An 18,340-nucleotide genomic window follows, 5' to 3' on the forward strand; every position below is an offset into this window, starting at 1 on the left:
TCAGCGAGTAGCTAGACCAAATTAATACCAAAGGGTATAGCGAAAAGAACTTATATACTCTGCTATACGAGTTGTCAAAAAGATGCACCCATTAAGTAACTTAAATATGAAGAGCCAATAGGCTTCATTTCGGCGATATAAACATTATTTAAATTAATTATTTAAATACATTATTTTAAATTTTAATTATTTAAGGGGATTTAATATCCCCTTAATTTAAATAATGTTTATATCGCCGAAATGAAGCCTATTGGCTCTTTATATTTAAGTAACATAATGGATGCACCTTTTTGACAACTCGTATAGCAGAGTATATAAGTTCTTTTCGCTATATCTTTTGGTATTAATTTGGTCTAGCTACTCACTGATGAAGCCTCAATAAAGGCTGAAACCGGCTGGGTGGTGACCTCCCACCATAATGTAATAACAGCATAAATTTCCTAGGAAATGTGTTTTGCATTATGGAAAATACCAAGAATAGCGATCAGAACTTTACCACCTTTGCTGCGAGTTGCCCGAGTTTGTATTACGTACTTGGACTATGTGCATTTGCTCACGATAGTAGTCGCCGATACTTTTATAGTTTACTATACTATATTCAGCATGAAACTCTCTGATTCCAATCTTTGAGTTTCTTATTCGGTTTCAAAACCAATGTGGGATTTAATATCCCTTTAATTTAAATAACATTAATATAAGTAGTTGATATACGGATTCAACATTGGAGGTTAAACAGGTCATAAATTAATCATTAAAAAAGGCTTGACCAATTCCACAATTGAACACGTGACAATGATATATTAGGCGACCAAGTTGGCACCTGATTAGTGACATATTTGCCTGATGAGCCAGCATAAAATTTTTCAATCCCTGATAATGTGCGATGATAAAATAGCATTTTATCATACGATGAAATTTCCATTTATAAAATTTCTAGAATTAATCAATCGTCGTGTGAAACCGATCGTTATGCAAAGTGAAGGAGTGAAAAACTGCTCAAAAAGAGTGGCCTGAAATTATATACAGCCAGTCCTCAACTTACAACCACTGTTACTTACGACGGCCACCCCACTAATACGCTCACCAAATACTACATCAGTTCTGTAAACACAGGCCTGGTTGGCCGAGTGGTTAGATTACCGCTCTCCCGTCAAGAGGCTGTGGGTTCGAATCCCGCCAGGGGCATGGATGTTTGTGATTGTCCTACTAAATATTTACCATATGTAGCGCTATGACCCGTGTCCTGGCGCAGTATGACCTTTGATGTCTTTGTGCCATAAAAATAACTAACTTCTGCAACCCATGGAACAGTGTTACTATTGTTTTCAAAATGTATATTATTTAAGAATTATTTTGTTCAGATTATTGCAGATGCAGCATGTAGTAAGGTTACAGAAAGTACATGAATAGTGTTTGGAAGAAGCTTCTGAAAATATATGTTCATATATTCACAGGATTGGACAAAAGCTCTTACAAGAGACTGGTGACAAGACAATGGTGGTAGCTAAGGAGCTGGAATGGGAGGTTAGGATGACAATTAAGATTTTGAGAGCTGGAGGAGGTGTGGAAGAAGAGCTCTGAAACCTTCAGTGAGATCTTAAAAAGCCGGATGCACAGAATGTTGCAGAAGAAGATGATGAGAAAGAGAAGAAGAAGCAGAAGAACAAGGGGAAGTCGAGTAAACAAAAAAGTTTGCAATGAAAAATTTGCCTCTGTTAATAAGGGAGTTTAGGTTTTTTGAAGAAAGGGATCCCAATATGAAGAAATATAGGAAATATAGCACTCTATAGAAATTAGAATAACACCGGAACATTGGAAAAGAATCTGCGTTTGATTTTCGTCGTGAAAAAGTCCCATCATTATATGGGACTTTTTCAATTGAAGGTGAGTTAGCCGATCTCATACGCAGTAGCAGGTTTTTTCCTTCTCCCAGAAACGAGTTTTTCCTGCGTAGATGCAAATCAGCAATGAAAACATACACAATTTACAGACAAAAAATACTGGTGTTGTTGGTGATGTGCGGTAGATGGTGTTGATGGTAGTGTCGTTGTGTGTATTTGGAGAATTAAGTAGTAGGGGAGATGGTGAGATGTGAGTAGCAGAATAGAGTAGAATGCCCTGCCACGATGAGTCCTTGGACCACTTGGAGTTGTCACGTAATAATAATAATAATAATAATAATAATAATAATAATAATAATAATAATAATAATAATAGGAAAGTAGAGAGAACGATACAAGTTGCAATGTTTGATAAAGAGAAATTTATGTTGAAAAGAAAAGGAAACCTGGACAAACTAAGTGGAACATTATGTACAAACTTTAAAAAGCGGCCCACTCTTGCTGTCACCTCCTTCTCTGAAGATGAGCATAGGACTTCCAAAAAGGTCTAGACTCATATTATGCACCATTACTAGAACGCCTAGTTACAATTTATGAATTTGAAGAACTTTTTGTTAACCTTGCCTCCCCCTGTCTCCTCTAATGAATCGTCCAATTAATAAAACAGCCACTTTGAAGAATTACGCTTGCTCGATGTGTTTCGAGCTGATTATTTTACTGATTTATATATTGAGCGTACAGAGAAGCACTGTACGCTCAATATATAAATTTCTTTAAAGTTTCACAATTTCTTCAAAATTTCTTTAATACAGAAATTTTATGTTATAATTTGTACTTTGTATTATTTCACTACAAACAAATAGTAAAATTAGTTAGCATTTCGGCGTGTTAAGTGTTAACCTATTCTTATGGTTCGTATAGTGATTTCCAAATGAATAACCTGTTCGTCAGAACGAACCTGGTCGTAAGTTAACGACTGACTGTATATTCTTGCTGCATCATTACTTTTTCACTGTATTTCAAAGAGCGTTTTACAGGAAATGAAGACATGGTTTTCTTCATTTCCTGTAAAACCATTATATTCAAAATTCCTGCTCTCTCTCCAATCCTTGTTTTCAAACAAATGTACCACTACAGTATAATAAAAATTCAGCATATTACAAGTGGAATGAAATAAGGAATCCAGCTTAACTTGCATCCTGCAGGGAAACACAGAACAAATGCAAAACGATCATAAAGAAATTCAAATATGACTTTGTAAAAGCCAAATGCAGAATATTTACCTCTTATACAAATTACAGTCGTGCCTTTCAGTCCCATGAAAAGGTCTTGAGCGTATCTCCTTATCTGTACTTCTACATTCCCCCCCTCCCCCTCCCCCCCTCTCTCTATCGTCCATATGACTCATCACAACACCTACAAACAAAGCTAACATCGTGGCTTCATTTTATTGTTATCCAACTTCTCATAGATAAATACCCAAAACATATAATATCCTATCAAAGCAGGAATAGTTCACGTTTCCCATTGCCTTTTGCAGCAAAGGCATCAGAAGAATCTTAAATAACCGATACTTATATCGTTTCTACGTTTTTACTGAATTATCAGTCATTACAAAAGGAGAGAGAAAAGCCTTCTATGAAACTATAGACCTACTCGTATTTGTCATGAGAATAACTTCTACTTCCCAGAAGTCTACCAACTAAACAAAGGAGCACTAATATGGATTCCACAAGTCTTGAACCACAAGGGAATCTCCGAGCATACATCACCCACCTCTGGACATATGCTGAAAAGATTTAGAGAAACTTGTTCAGCTGCTCACATTTGATCTAGTCTGACATAGAGACCTATTCAGCAAATTGCCATCTTACGGTATATCCTATGAGATTGAGGAAACTTATTCTCTTCCTATTCATACGTGTGTTATGATGGAGCAGAAGTACAGCAGGAATTTACCAGGAGTGTCACAGGACATAGTCTTCACAATGACTCTCTCTTTCACTGACTTCAGACTAATCATAATGTTGCTGCCATTTCTCCTGCTCATTTGACAAACCTTAGAGTGCTCAACCACTCTCTAAGCTCCAAGAACTTCTAAAACCAACGCCTCAATCACAGATCCTCATCCCATTAGTTCAGCACTGGTGAGAAAAACCAAACTTACGTTCGACAGTAAAACACGACACTGTTTTCGTTCTCACGAAACATATCCTACTTCTCTCTCTTTTGTCTCTTTTATTTTAAAAATGGGCATGGTCCATTATATAAGCACGAAATTCTTTTTTTTTTTTTTTTTTTTTGGAGGGGAGGGAGTAATGTTGCTCTGCTCAGTCAGAATTGATTCCTTTCATTCCAATGTTGCTGGAAGAGATCAAGGATATTGTTTTCCCAGATTTTATACTGCTCATGGAACCATGAGCCAGACAGCTTCTCACCTTTTGTTTCAAGACTGTTTCCTCTTTCTCAATTTCACACACACACACACACACACACACACACACACACACACACACACACACACACACACACACACACACACACACACACACACACACACACACACACACACACACACACACACACACACATATGGGGTTGATTATTCAGTGTCTTAGCTGTTAGTTCCGTTGTTTCCAAATTCATCAAATCTTGTAACCTGCGAAAGCAGGACTGAATCGATACAGATAGTAACATCGATAAAATAGTAACAATATTTCAGCTTTATAGTTGATTGTTGACACATGGTTAGAAATATCATGAAGGAAATTATAACTAGTCCTAAAAGATCAATATTATTATTATATCTATTGAAATGCATGGTTATTAGATTCGCATGTATTTTAAGAGGAAGCATAACCCAGATTTTCTTGAAAAAATAAAAACCTTCTTTCTTTGAGACTAGATATTTCAGCTTAGAATAAAAGCAAACGGCCTACTTTCGATGTCTCAAACTTTCTTTTTTTTTATCATTGTTGTTTACGGTTATTTTTTTTTAAAATTCCATCTACGTATTTCATAAAAGAAAAAAAATCCCGGTGTGTCTTTTATGTATGCCGCGTTTTTTGTCCATTTTCCACATCAATTTGCTTAAAGCAGCTGTCAGCCTTCTCCTTTTTTTTTGTCCAACACACCTCTTTCCCACAGTCTAGAGAGTGAGGTAAAGTTGCGTGATATGACCCACGTTTTGAAGAAGGTTTAGAATAAGTGGGGAGAGGATAGAAAAATGGACTACGTGGAGTTATCTTTGCGTTCTTACCCGCCACCGGCAAATGGACACTAAAAAAAGTATGATGACACGTTGCACAGAATTATTAACGACCTTTCAAACGATCATATATACGTTAGTCAATAGTTGTGAAGTATCAATTTGTTCTTGTCAGTTCTTGAAGATTGTCTTCTCAGTTAAAGTACTTTTAATTAATTTAGTGTTGTCGGTTCTTCTTTTTTGCAGTTCGCATTCAAGTTGGAAACAACACTGACCATTCATCATTGACTGATCGGTAAACACTGATACTGAATGATCATCTGCTTCAGTCTAAGCAGTTATACCAAATATTTTTTTAAAATCATGCTGAAGGCAAATTACTGAATGTGACATTGTTAGTGTATTATCTTACATTGCATTGTGGGAGTGTATTTAATTTTTTTTATCGGGACGAAAGAAAGAACAATAGCTGCTATCAGAATATATATAGAATGTGGTCCATGAATCCAAAGTTGTTTTTTAACATTTTTACATAACTTAGAGAAGAAAGGTAGGATATATACTCAGTAATGGATTTTTATGTGCATCCCCCACAAAAGTAGTACATTTAATATCGTGCATGGGAGGAGGATTAGATAATCGGAAACCGGCTCTAAATGACCTAACAGAACATTATATATAATATATCTTCTTCTCCTCTTCTCAACCTAATGGTTGGTGGACGTAGCCATGGTAATTTACTATGGAATTATAATAGAACAAGGTGGTTTTCTCTTACCTTCCTTGCCCAATAAGTAGTGTATGTCTGTAGATATGTATGTTCAAGAGGCCGGCTTGCCTGTTTGGAGGGACAAAAAACTCCAGTTTCCGAGAGAAACAAAAAACTGAGTCTCGGGAAGTAGAGCTTCTCTCTTCGTGTCGAACGGGCTTTACACACACACACACACACACACACACACACACACACACACATATATATATATATATATATATATATATATATATATATATATATATATATATATATATATATATATATATATATATATATATATATATATATATATATATATATATATATATATATACACACACTCGGATCTCTTTTTATGCGTATCTTTTTTATGCGGATTTGAAGTTATGCGGTACATAACTTCAAAACGTATGTATCGCTGTACATAATGAACAGCATGTTGCAGCACATTCTGGCGTAAGGTAAGTAACGTGTAAGCAGTGAGTGTCCGTGAAGTTTAATTTTGCATGTAAGTGTTTGTCTTTTCATTATCGAAAGTCTAAATTTTTTATTTTTTTATTTTTTTGAGATTTAATCTGGCTCAATGGACAAAAAATAAAAAAAAGCACCAAAGAAAAGCAATTTCTTTGGAAATGAAAATTGCAATTTTAGATCGCTTAGCAAAAGGAGAGGGGCTCTATGGCGATTGGTAAACATTTTAATTTAGGCGAATCTACTACAAGAGCAATTGAAAAGAACGAAATAGAAATAAGAAAATCTGCCATTTCTGGCACAAAATTAAGTGCCAAATTATGATCGTACTCAAGAGATGCTTTATTAGAAAAAAACGGAACGAGTGCTCGCAATTTGGATTGAAGAATTAACTCAAAGAAGAATTCCTATAAGTGGTTATTTAATTAAACAAAAAGCTCTTCGGTTTTATGAACAAATGAAGCAATTGGAGCCGTCTACTTCCGCTTCCCAGGCTGATAAAGAATTTTCAGCTAGCAAAGGATGATTAACCGGGATTTTAAAAAGGAATGCACTTCATAACGTGAAGATTACAGGCGAGGTTGAAGCAGCCAAAATTACTGAATATAGTAGATATTGTCCCGATCAAGTGTTGAACGCTGACGAAACAGGATTGTTTTGGAACAAAATGCCTAGTCGGACTTACATCGCAAAGTCTGAGAAAAAGCAAGTGGGTTTAAAGCAAGCAAAGATCGAGTAACGTTGTTAGTTTGTAGCAATGCATCAGGTGATCAAATGTTGAAACCCCTCCTAGTAAATCGATTTCTAAGACCATGTGCTCTAAAAGGCAAAGATCTAAAACAGCTGCCTGTACATTGGATGGCTAATTCAAAGGCCTGGGTAACAACTGCTGTATTTACTGAATAGTTCAGTAATGGCATTGTACCAGAAGTGGAAACATATATGAAGCAAAAAGCTCCCGATTTTAAGGTTTTATTAATTGTTGACAATGCACCAAGTCATCGGCATTTAGAACATCCAAATGTGCAAGTAGTCGTTTTTCCACCCAATACAAGCATTATTCAGCCATTAGATCAAGGCATAATTGCTACTTTTAAAAAATATTACGTTAAGCACATTTTCAATTTATATTGGATAAACTAGAAAATGAATCATTAAGAGTAACTGACGTTTGGAAAAAAATTTCTATTTTGGACTGCTTAAATCATGTTGCATCTGTTATCGCTGAAATAGGACCACAAACTTTAAATACATGCTGGAAAGCAGCTTGATCTGGATGTGTTGTAAACAGTGCAACCATGAAAACATCTACATTATCAGTTGAAATCATTACTTTTGGCACATGAAATTGGTGGAGAAGGTTTTGATACATTTAGCCAGAATGATGTAGACCAGCGTTTCTCAACCTTTCTTAGCCCAAGGACCAGTAAAATGCCTAAAACAATTCTACGGACCACTAAGTTATTTAATTTTTTTTAAATGTATAGGGGGATTTCCAACATATACATATTATATTTACATATTTACATACAATATTTGCATATTACATTTACATATACAACATTTTACATATACAACATTTACAAATACATCTGGAAAAAAATTAAAAAAAGTTTTAATTTTTATTAAACAAATAAAAAGTATCAATTACTGAAATAATGTGGTATTCAATATCCACTTAATTTTGAATGAAAGGTATCAGTTTCCGATTTGTTCTGGGCAAATGAATGGGTATATCAGCGCAGTCCCGCTGAAATCCCAATTCATCTGCCCACAGCAACTTTTATATTTTATATGTGATCGCCATTCATCTACCCACACTGATTAAGCTCACCCACAACATTTTAGCACCATTGATACCATGGGCAAATGAATGGTGAATCAGCGCCGTCCCGTTGATAACTTCATTCATCTGCCCCAAACGACGTTTATCTTTAATCCTCATTCATCTACCCTTCAGCAATTTTTACAATTTATACGTTATCCCCATTTATTTGTCCATACTCATGTAGTATGGACAAATTAACTAGCCCCACAACAACTTTTATCTTCACTCACTCTCTCATTCAACCTGTGACATGTAATCTGCTCCATTCGTTAAGTGCGTTATGAGAAGAGGGGGAAAATGTTGTTCTTATCTTACTCCATTCATCGTAATACTGGATACAAACTTCACATCCATGGATTCCATCATGGATGGCATCCCTTGTCCTATCCAAACCATCCATTGAATATACCCAAAAATTTCACTCAGCATCCCGAAACCAGTAATGCCCCCCCCCCCCCCCATCTACACACACACTTCTGGCAGATATGAATTGCCTTATTTCCCTGTGGAGTTTTCCATGACCAGAAAAAAAAAAAATTTAAGACATCCTCTTATGTGGGGTCATTCCCGATATCTATAAACAGTCCAACCCACGATGTCAGTCGCAAAGTGCCATACACGTGGTTGGGCGCATTTTCCCGCCAGCGACCGTATGCCGTATATACCGTACGCATTTGATTTGTAATAATCGTGTAATGATGGTGGTTTTAATTATATCCGTCCTGTTTTATACATAGGCACAACAGTGGTCATCTTAAATCTGGCAGATGGCAGATTCATTAATCATGTGGTGGTTTTATTTATATCCCTCTTGTGTGCTGCTTGTATTCGTTACGTTGTGATGAGTGTTTCTGTACAATCCATGACCGTACGTATGTTGTCTGCATGCGAACGGATTCTGTGTGGTCGGCTGCATATTCTCGCAAGCGACCGTACGAGATACGGAACTTTGCTAAACGGGACGTGGACAGCTATCCTCCTCGCCAGCAGAGCTGAACCTCACCGTGACGTCACTTTGCGTAACTCTCGTTTCATCCCCGATTTTGTCCGATTTTGGAAATGGATTAATTCCAAAACCAGTAACAAGAATAATCGGAAACTGTAGCCCAATTAAATAATATGATATAATTATGTTACTACTTACTTTTAATGAGATGGTTCAGCTTCTCGGTCCTTTGCAGAGTTGCTGGATATCTGGCTCAATATTGGTCAACTTCAGTCGAAGATCGGCACACACAAACACTAAGAAGATTTCTGTATTTTGTTTTTATTTGAAGGAGCGATGAAAATCCTTTCTTAAAAAGACAGGTTGTAGGAAACTGCATGACGATTTTCCGTGCTTTCAGATAATTCCGGAAATTCGTTTCTTCTCACTGAAGGCGAGATCCAGAATCGAGCCAAATCAAGATCACGGAATTGCACTTCAAGCCTACTGTCAGTTGAGGGCTCAATTAACTGTTCTTTTGTCGATAACGAAAGGTGGTTATCGTTACTATAAGCCTGAAATAGATCTCGAACCCACAGAAATTTCTTATAAAAGTTATTCGGAAAATATATTTCAAAATTCTGTTTTAGAGTTTTGAGGTGGTCAAAAACCCTTTCCAAAAACTCAGAATCAACAAAAAGATCATTCTCCACTAAAAAGGATTCCAATATTTGAAAAGGTGCAAATTATCTGTCTTTTACATAACTGATGCATAACACCAGTTTTTTTTTTCTTTTCTCGAATGCCTTTATTTTGTCGTAGGCATCAAGAACAGTTAAAGAATTTTCCTAAAGGGAGAGATTTAGTTCATTTAATTTCGAAAAAAAATGTCTGAAAGAAGATAGGATAGTGTTGATAACCATGTTTCGTCAACAAGAAGTGATGCAAAATTAGAATTATGTTCATTTACAAACAATAAAACTTCATACCTTAATTGAAATATGCTTCTTAGTACTTTTCCCCTGAAAATCCAGCGAATTTTAGGATGACGCAAAAGTTGTATACTCGTATAAAAAAGGTGTATATTTACTGTCCATGTCTTCGCAGAATACTGAAAATAACTTGTTATTTAGCGTTCGAGCCTTAATAAAATTTACTAGCTTTATAGCGTTGTGTATCACAGTTTTAAATTCTGGTGGCATTCCTTTGGAGGCCAACCTTTCCCTATGTGTGAAACAATATACACGATTCATATCCGAAGCCACCTCCTTGACCATAGAAACAACCCCCAACTATGCCTGCCAGTAAGGGCTGCGAGTTCCATCCGAACAAAAGCCCATGCATTTTCCCCACTGGATCCCTTTGTGTATTATGTAATTATTAAAAGTGTAAAATATTGCTTCTCCAGTTATTCGGGATGACAAAGTTCTACAAAACAGAATATCGTCATGTATGTTGTTATCATGCGCATATCTTATGTAGCATATTAACTGCGCATCTGTAACATCAGTAGTCTCATCTATTTGTAACACATAATAAGGACTCTTCTTAACACTTTCGATTAACTGAGATTCTACATCACCTGCCATATCATTAATTCTGCGAACTACAGTGTCATTCAAAGAGGAGTCAAATCAACATCTATAGTAACGTTGTCAAACATAGTTTTTACCACATCTTTTATTGCTGGAAGTGATAAATTTTCCCTTCTAGAATGAGGTTTCCCTGTTTTCGCTATGTGCAAACTTAAGAGATAGATACTTCCAGTGCCTTGCTATTAATCGAACCTATGGCATAAACTACATCTTTCCCATGATTTAATGTCACTAAGCGTCGCTGAAATTGGCTTTTTTTTCCAATTTGCTTCGGAGTTTCGAAAGTGTCATGCACTCGTTCGACAACACTTCATAACGCAAAACACATTAAGGTTTCTGTTCACTTTCATCTCCACACCAAGTAAACCCGAATTCCAAATATGAATTGTTATATTTCCTACTGCATTTTTTCTTTGAACTGCTTGTTTTTTCTTCTACTTTAATAGTATCAGATTTACTTGCCGTTACAACATGTGTATCACAATTAGGGTTAGCAATCACCTGTTTCATTTGCTCTTATTTTCAAAGTCCTAGTTCTAAGCTACTTTTCCATTATTAAAAAACGTTTCCGAAAAATATATAAATATATAAATACTGGGGTTAACTCAGGACATACTTTGTCCAATTATCATTTAGCACTTCTGCAGGTATACTGAGCCTTGGTTGAAGGAGGAAAACCTTCCGTAATAAAAATCAATAAACAACAAGCAATTGGTTGAAATGTGGATAACACATATTCACTTCAAATCTGAAAAAACAGCAAGGGAAGACGGAAGCAATAAAACTATATTGTTGTTCACTTCACCCCTCTTATTATTCGTCATTCTGCTGCTACAAATTATTGTAGTGCCAGAATTACGAGTAATAAAAGAGGGGTGAATGAACAACAATATAGTTTTATTGCTTCCGCCTTTGAAACATTCTGGCGCTATTTGCTGTTTTTTTTAAGTCTCCATTTGATTTCAATAATTTTTACTTACTTATTAAATTTTAATTTGTTTGGATAATTAAAAAATATATATTTATTTAATTAATTTAATTCTGCTTGCGGACCACCTGTCCCATCGTTGCGGACCAACTCTGGTCCGCGGACCACAGGTTGAGAAACACTGATGTAGACGAATTACTTGTGGATAGTGCCTTAAGTGATGATGATATTATTGGACATCGATTAACTTTAGATATCGTCGAAGATCCAGATAACGATGGTGAAGCGGAAGAAAACTCTCTTCCACTTACTGAAAATATAATTCGAGAAGGTCTTGAACTTTGCAATAAATTGGAAAAGCATTTTCTTGTTAATGACACAAAGGCAATCCTTTAAATTCCAACGTGAGCTCAAGAACTGTATGTCTCGATATCGCGAGCTGTATAAAAACTTAGTAAAGTCATCATCGCAAAGTTTAATCACTGATTACATTGTCAGAAGAAAAAAATCAGCACAGAACGAGGGTGAAGCTAATTCTGTTTATGAAGAACAATTGCCATTTACCATACAGATCTGATGCGCTGACTATCTCTTCTGGTGATGAAAGTGATTTAGCACCAGTTTGCAAATGTTGCCGAATATTGTCTAAATAGCGATAATTCTGATGACAAAATGTAAAAAAAAAATTGTTACTTTTCAATAAAATTAAATGAATAAAGCTTTAAAACAAACTTAGGCATTCTTATTTTCCTGAATTTTTATAAACTTTTTTATGCGATTTTAGGTTTATTTTAATTCACTGCTTCGGTTTTATGCGGTTTTAGAAAAGTATGGAACGTATCCCTAATTTTTCAACGTTAAATATGATCTTTTTTGTGCGATTTTTTATATGCGGTTTTCTATGGAACGTATCTACCGCATAAAAAGAAACCCGACTGTGTGTGTGTGTGTGTGTGTGTGTGTGTGTGTATATATATATTTCAAGATTCGAATAACATTGTTAGCGATTCATTTGTTCTAATTTTTTTTCATTTAATAAACTCTACATTGAATGGTTTACACTGCTATACACTGAAACATTACTCATAAGTGCCAATTCGTTTTTTTTTTTTTTTCAAAAGAACCGTTGTGAGTCCTATTCGAGCTGTAGAATTACCTTTTTGTTGAATTGAAGCAGTCAAGGCGAAGTGACAATACATTGTCTTTCAGCAAAATGAGGCACTTTTCCACTTTGCAGTAGCGCTCGAGAAGCTTAAATGAGATTTTACCTGATAGATTAATCGCAAGTGATGGGCCAACGCCTTGACCAGCTCGCTGGTCAAACTTGCCGCATTAGATTTTTTCGTATGGAACATGTTAAAACTGAAGTTTACTAAACAAAACAAAAACTTTAGAGCTGAGCTGCACTGTTTAATAATAATCATCCACGAAACTCATAATTATGATTATCGACCCTACAGGGTCGATAATCATAATTATAGGATAAGACAGCAAGTCTTATGCCTAAATATATCTATATTTAGGTCGTTCCATGCGGAGTCATCAAATGTAAAAATTAATTAAATAAATAAACTGAAACCGAAGCTACATAATTTTGTATTTTGAAGAAAGTGAGTAATTTGACCCTATCCTTTAGATGGAAGAAATATTTTTTCCATCTAAAGGAAAAAATGTTTTTTCCTTTAGATGGAAATGTAGTATCTAATGAATTATGTAGTATCTAATGTAGTATCTAATGAATTATGGCGGTCATTTTGATTACACAGACCACATAATTTTCACCACTTCAGATGGCTTTAAAAATAATCACAGCTGACTTCTAGATTGTCCGATTTCTGAAAGTCTGAGAAGAAAACATTTGGAGAAGAGATTTTCTACTTTTTGTTGCCATTTTAATTATCATTTTTGATTTCTAATTTGTATTTTCAGACAAACTAAAATTTAAGGATGGCTGCCACCTTTTTTAGGTGTCATAAGTGTCATTTTCTCCATTCCTACTCTGATCTGTAAGCCACAGGCTGAATCCACGTCTGATTTTTGTGTGAGTGTGTGTGTGTGCCTTTTATAAATTCATTCATTCATTCATCTAGTGAAATATGTATGCTCAAATTCAATTGACTTAAGTGTATCAAATTTTCTCACAATTTACAAAAAAAAAAAAAAAGGTAATAATATAAGGCTGTCTTTGAAGTTCCAAACAAGTTGTATAGGAACAAATAAAAATTTCAAATTTTGATTTCGTCCAAACACGGTTCTCGGTTTTCATTTTCATGCTGAAGAGATGAACTTAACAGAACGTGGTCGGTTTTGCTTTGTAGCCACCTATCAAACAGTATCTCTCATAAAAGAATTCAAATATTTATTTGCTCCCCAATATAACGTTCAATGGACTTGCAAGTCGGCAGTTTTTAATTTAATTTTTTGTAAACTATCACCCTGTTTTCATAGAAGAAAGTCTTTAATGAAGGATATTATGTACATATACATGTATGCATAAAACCCAACCCAATCGGACATGTTCAACCAGATATTTGGATTCAACCTACAGAATAAAGTATGAAATGGGAATACAGAAAAAGTGAATACGGAATATATAAAGCAGATAGCTGCCATTTTGCAAAAACGTTAGTTTGAAAATGCAAATAAGAAACCAAAAATGTACACACTTTGGATATTAAAACAGCAGTAGAAATCGTAAAATGGACAATCTTGAAATAAGTTGTAATTAATTTTAAAATCTTTCGAAATCGTTAAAATGTTGTGAATCTACCAAACAGCAGAAATGTCGTAATAATTAATATGATACTAAGAAAAATCTAAAAGAAAAAAAAACCTGGAATAATCCAACTGAATGATGCAGAAGAAAGAGAAGCGGGAAGCCGAGTCTGAAAATTCAGCATTCGGAGATGGGATCTATCTAAGCAATATCACATCACAAAAAAGTCAAAGTATTTTTCTCCGAAAATATTTGAATTTTTTGAACCGAAGTAGCTAAAGCTTTCTTTATATATTTGATCATTTACTATATGAAGAAATATAGGTTTTGCAGAGAGCTCGCCATACTGTTCTGTCTTACGTTCTTGCCTGTTTCCACTCCAGTCTTCTAGCTCGAAGTCATCATCTATGTCTGACTTTTTAACCTCTCTCTCTCCTCCCAGATTCTGTCTACAGTCATCTTATTCAGGTGCCGAACCAAAGAAACTGAGCTTCCCCATTCTTTCTTTCTTGTAAAAGATTTACGCCAAAATTTCTGCCTAAATATTTGTTATATGACTTTATTCTTTCTTGTCTTTTTAGCTGACTTTCGTAAATAACACATTCCACAGTAGCCTGAATTCGACTACTGATCAATGCCCTCTAGTGTATATCGATCATTAATACTATGTACTATATCTCAAAGTAGAGGTGTAGGTAGAGCGATAGGCAGTTAACTTTGATTTCTCACTAATTATCTGTTTAGTTACAAATCATATTTTTAATATAAGGTAGTACGGCTGCTTAGTCCTTTCGCACTGCAATTCATATAGACGTAACGGCACGGCTAATTTATTACTGATACCAAGCTTTAGAACTGCTCCAAAGCAGTTTTCTGTCTTAATCGTAAATTTTGTTTCCTTTCTCTACTTGAAATTATCAGTTTTTATTATAATACCATTTATTTTATCCACTTTCTGGTCATCTCTCTATTCCTTCAGGTTATGGAATGATTCATCTCCTTGCAATCAACTACATCATTAGAAAATGCGAGTTTACCAGATAAATTTGCTAATTTGCTATTCTTATGCTTCCAGCTTTAATAATGCAATTTATCAAAAGCAATAGCTGATGCAGGTGATGTATAGCGCCTTGACTTTCCGAAGGTCTCAGATAATAATAATAATAATAATAATAATAATAAACAAGCTTGGAGATACTATATTCGGGAATATAGTATCTCCAAGCTTGTTTCATCAATCAGTAGTCAAACAATTGTCGTTGTTTTAAAATCATGTGACTACTTAGCTATTCCGACATAATTTCTCCAGCATTTATCAATGATCTATATTCCTTGGAAATTTTGTTGAGATGTCTTTCTTCATAAGAGGTTTCTAAATTTCTTTTCATGGGACTTTGAAAAAGCGTCAAGATTCAGAAAGCATAAGTGTATTTTATTATCGGACTTTACTCTTTATCATATCCTTGCGCTTTACCTAATTTCCTTTTCTTAATAGCTACTTTTTATTTCTTCCATTTTAATCTCATTCTAAACACTGTCCTAATCATATTCTTCCTCTTTTCCCGATTTCTACCTTCAGACTTATCCTTAAAATCCAATAGTTCTAAACAATACCCATTCCGCTTTTCCATAATGTTTTCTTAAACGTCCGTAGTTTCTTATCTTTTTTTCCTTTTAAAACAAATATGAGAAAGGAAATATGAAGTGAAAAGAATATCCTCAAACTTTTCAGTTTGGGGGTATTCTTTTCCTTTTCCTTTCTTATGTTTATTATATAATATCGCACAATAGTTAATCCATTCTAAAAATCTTAAAATCGTCAAACATTTGACAATTATTACGAACAGAATTCACTTCTTGATTTATCTGTTGATTTCAAAATACCAATAATTTGAAATCAAAATATGACATTTCGAGATAGGAAGCAGACATTATCTATGATTAACTGAAGCTACAGAAATAGAAAGAAATTTGTCTGGAAAGCAATCTCACTCTTATGACATTAGAAGTGGGTGTGCATGAAGTCTTGAAAAATGCGATATCGTTATTCTTAGACTAATCTCAAAAGATCCAATAGCATTATGTCTGAAATGCCATTATCCGAATCACATTTGATAGATAAGGGCATTACAAATTATTCAATAATAATGTCGATCTTAATGACTGGAACAATAGTCATTAGAATTAAGGCAACATAGCTACACTTGCAAACTTTTTGACAATTTTACGAAGATGTAACCCAGTAACGAGGAATTAATAGTTATGAATTGAGCACCGCTCACTGCAGAAGAATGATTTCGAACAAATCGCCAGATCGAAAGTGACCAATAAAGTTAGGTTTGGAAACGAATGAAGAAAGAATGACTTTGCTGTTTGTCAGTATGACTAGCGAGTCAAAAACTGAAATGATATAATTTATTTCAAGAGATAGCTTTAAACGGTAAAAGGATACACTCGAAAGCAGTTGACAAACATGGTTTTAGGATTAGTCAATTACATTAGCTGAATGAAACAGACCATAGTATTTATGGTGATCAACATGAAAGGTGAATTAGCCCGTTTCTCACTGAGGTGAGGGGAATATTCCTCAGAGAAACTTCGAATTTTGATCCAAAAAGACAGGCAAACCAGTCATAGAATTAACAGAAGTTAATATACTGGCCTCAAAGCCCAACTTGCTTTGGCCATAATTTAAAAGAACCTAACTACACTTAACATTTCAAAGTTCCTTAAAAGAGAAACTCAAATTGATCATTGAACAGATCGCACAAGCTTTATAATGATAGATCTCACATAAAGTTTATTTCGGCATATCCGATAAAGCTGAATGTGTAAATACAAAGATTAATATAAATTAAAGCGTAAACCTTAATTATAGCGTAAAACTGAGCATCTGCAGCTGAATATAAGCTTTCTTGTGTATGTGAACGTGGTGCGCTCGAGCCCGATCGACCGAGCGAGTGCTAGCGTTTACAAATTTCCAAACTACATGAATCAAGCATTTCAAATTATGCGTAATTATAGCTCCGAAAGTATAGATTAATTCTTTTACATGGCTTAAGAGTCCAATTAATTGCAGTCTTAAACATTTGAAGTAGGACTTGCTAATTAAATATAATGTACTCCTTTATCTACCGATTATATCATTAATTAATATTCGCTTAAAGCACGAAGAGTTAGAGCGAGAGACACAAGGGGGGGGGGAGCAGCAGTGCGTGTGCGTGTGCGTCTGTGTGTGTGTGTGTGTGTGTGTGTGTGTGTGTGTGTGTGTGTGTGTGTGTGTGAGAGAGAGAGAGAGAGAGAGAGAGAGAGCAGTCTTCATAATCGGTTGCCGTGAACAGAAAGCAATTCTGTCTCGAAAGTGAAAGAAAAAATGTGGAAATTGATGCAATTACAGACTTCAATTACAGTGCGCGCTAACAGTAGCAAATTGCATTGAATAACGACTACGAAAATTCACTAGAATCATCCTTGCATCGTCTTCGCTTGATAGTATTCAGAGATTAGGATCACAAGATAATTAATCCTTAAGAGTTGAGCGAACTTCGCCTAGTGAAGAAACTTTTGCTGTGTTTGGCAACGCTTCCAATATTATTTATCTTTTGTCGACCGGAGGGTCGAATGTGAGACATCTAATAGTTAGTGATTTTTTTCCCTCTCCCTTAAGGGAAATACTGAATTTCATGTATTTTTAGCATTTTTCATACTGTCACGGCATCTTTCCACAAAGCATCCGGCGATCATCAGTTCCCGGAGGCCTGAGAAACTCATAAAGAATGACTTAGCAACCCATAATTACGTTTATCAGAGTACATCAAAAGCCATAAAAACATGCTAATTTTATGTATGCATAACTCCATGTGTGAACGAATTTTAATGACTCATCTCTTATGTCCGTTACATGCAAACATGTGTAGACAGACAGATACATAGACAGAGAGAGAGAGAGAGAGAGAGAGAGAGAGAGAGAGAGAGACAGAAAGATAGATAGACAGATAAAAAGAGAGAGAGAGAGAGATACACCCAAAGTTCTGATGATACTGCATAATCACATTTTTTTTCATTCAGTGGTTT

This window comes from Typopeltis vanoorti, chromosome 2 (genome assembly GCF_054136105.1).
Source record: "Typopeltis vanoorti isolate ZY-2024b chromosome 2, IOZ_Tvanoo_1.0, whole genome shotgun sequence".
Lineage (NCBI taxonomy): Eukaryota > Metazoa > Arthropoda > Arachnida > Uropygi > Thelyphonidae > Typopeltis > Typopeltis vanoorti.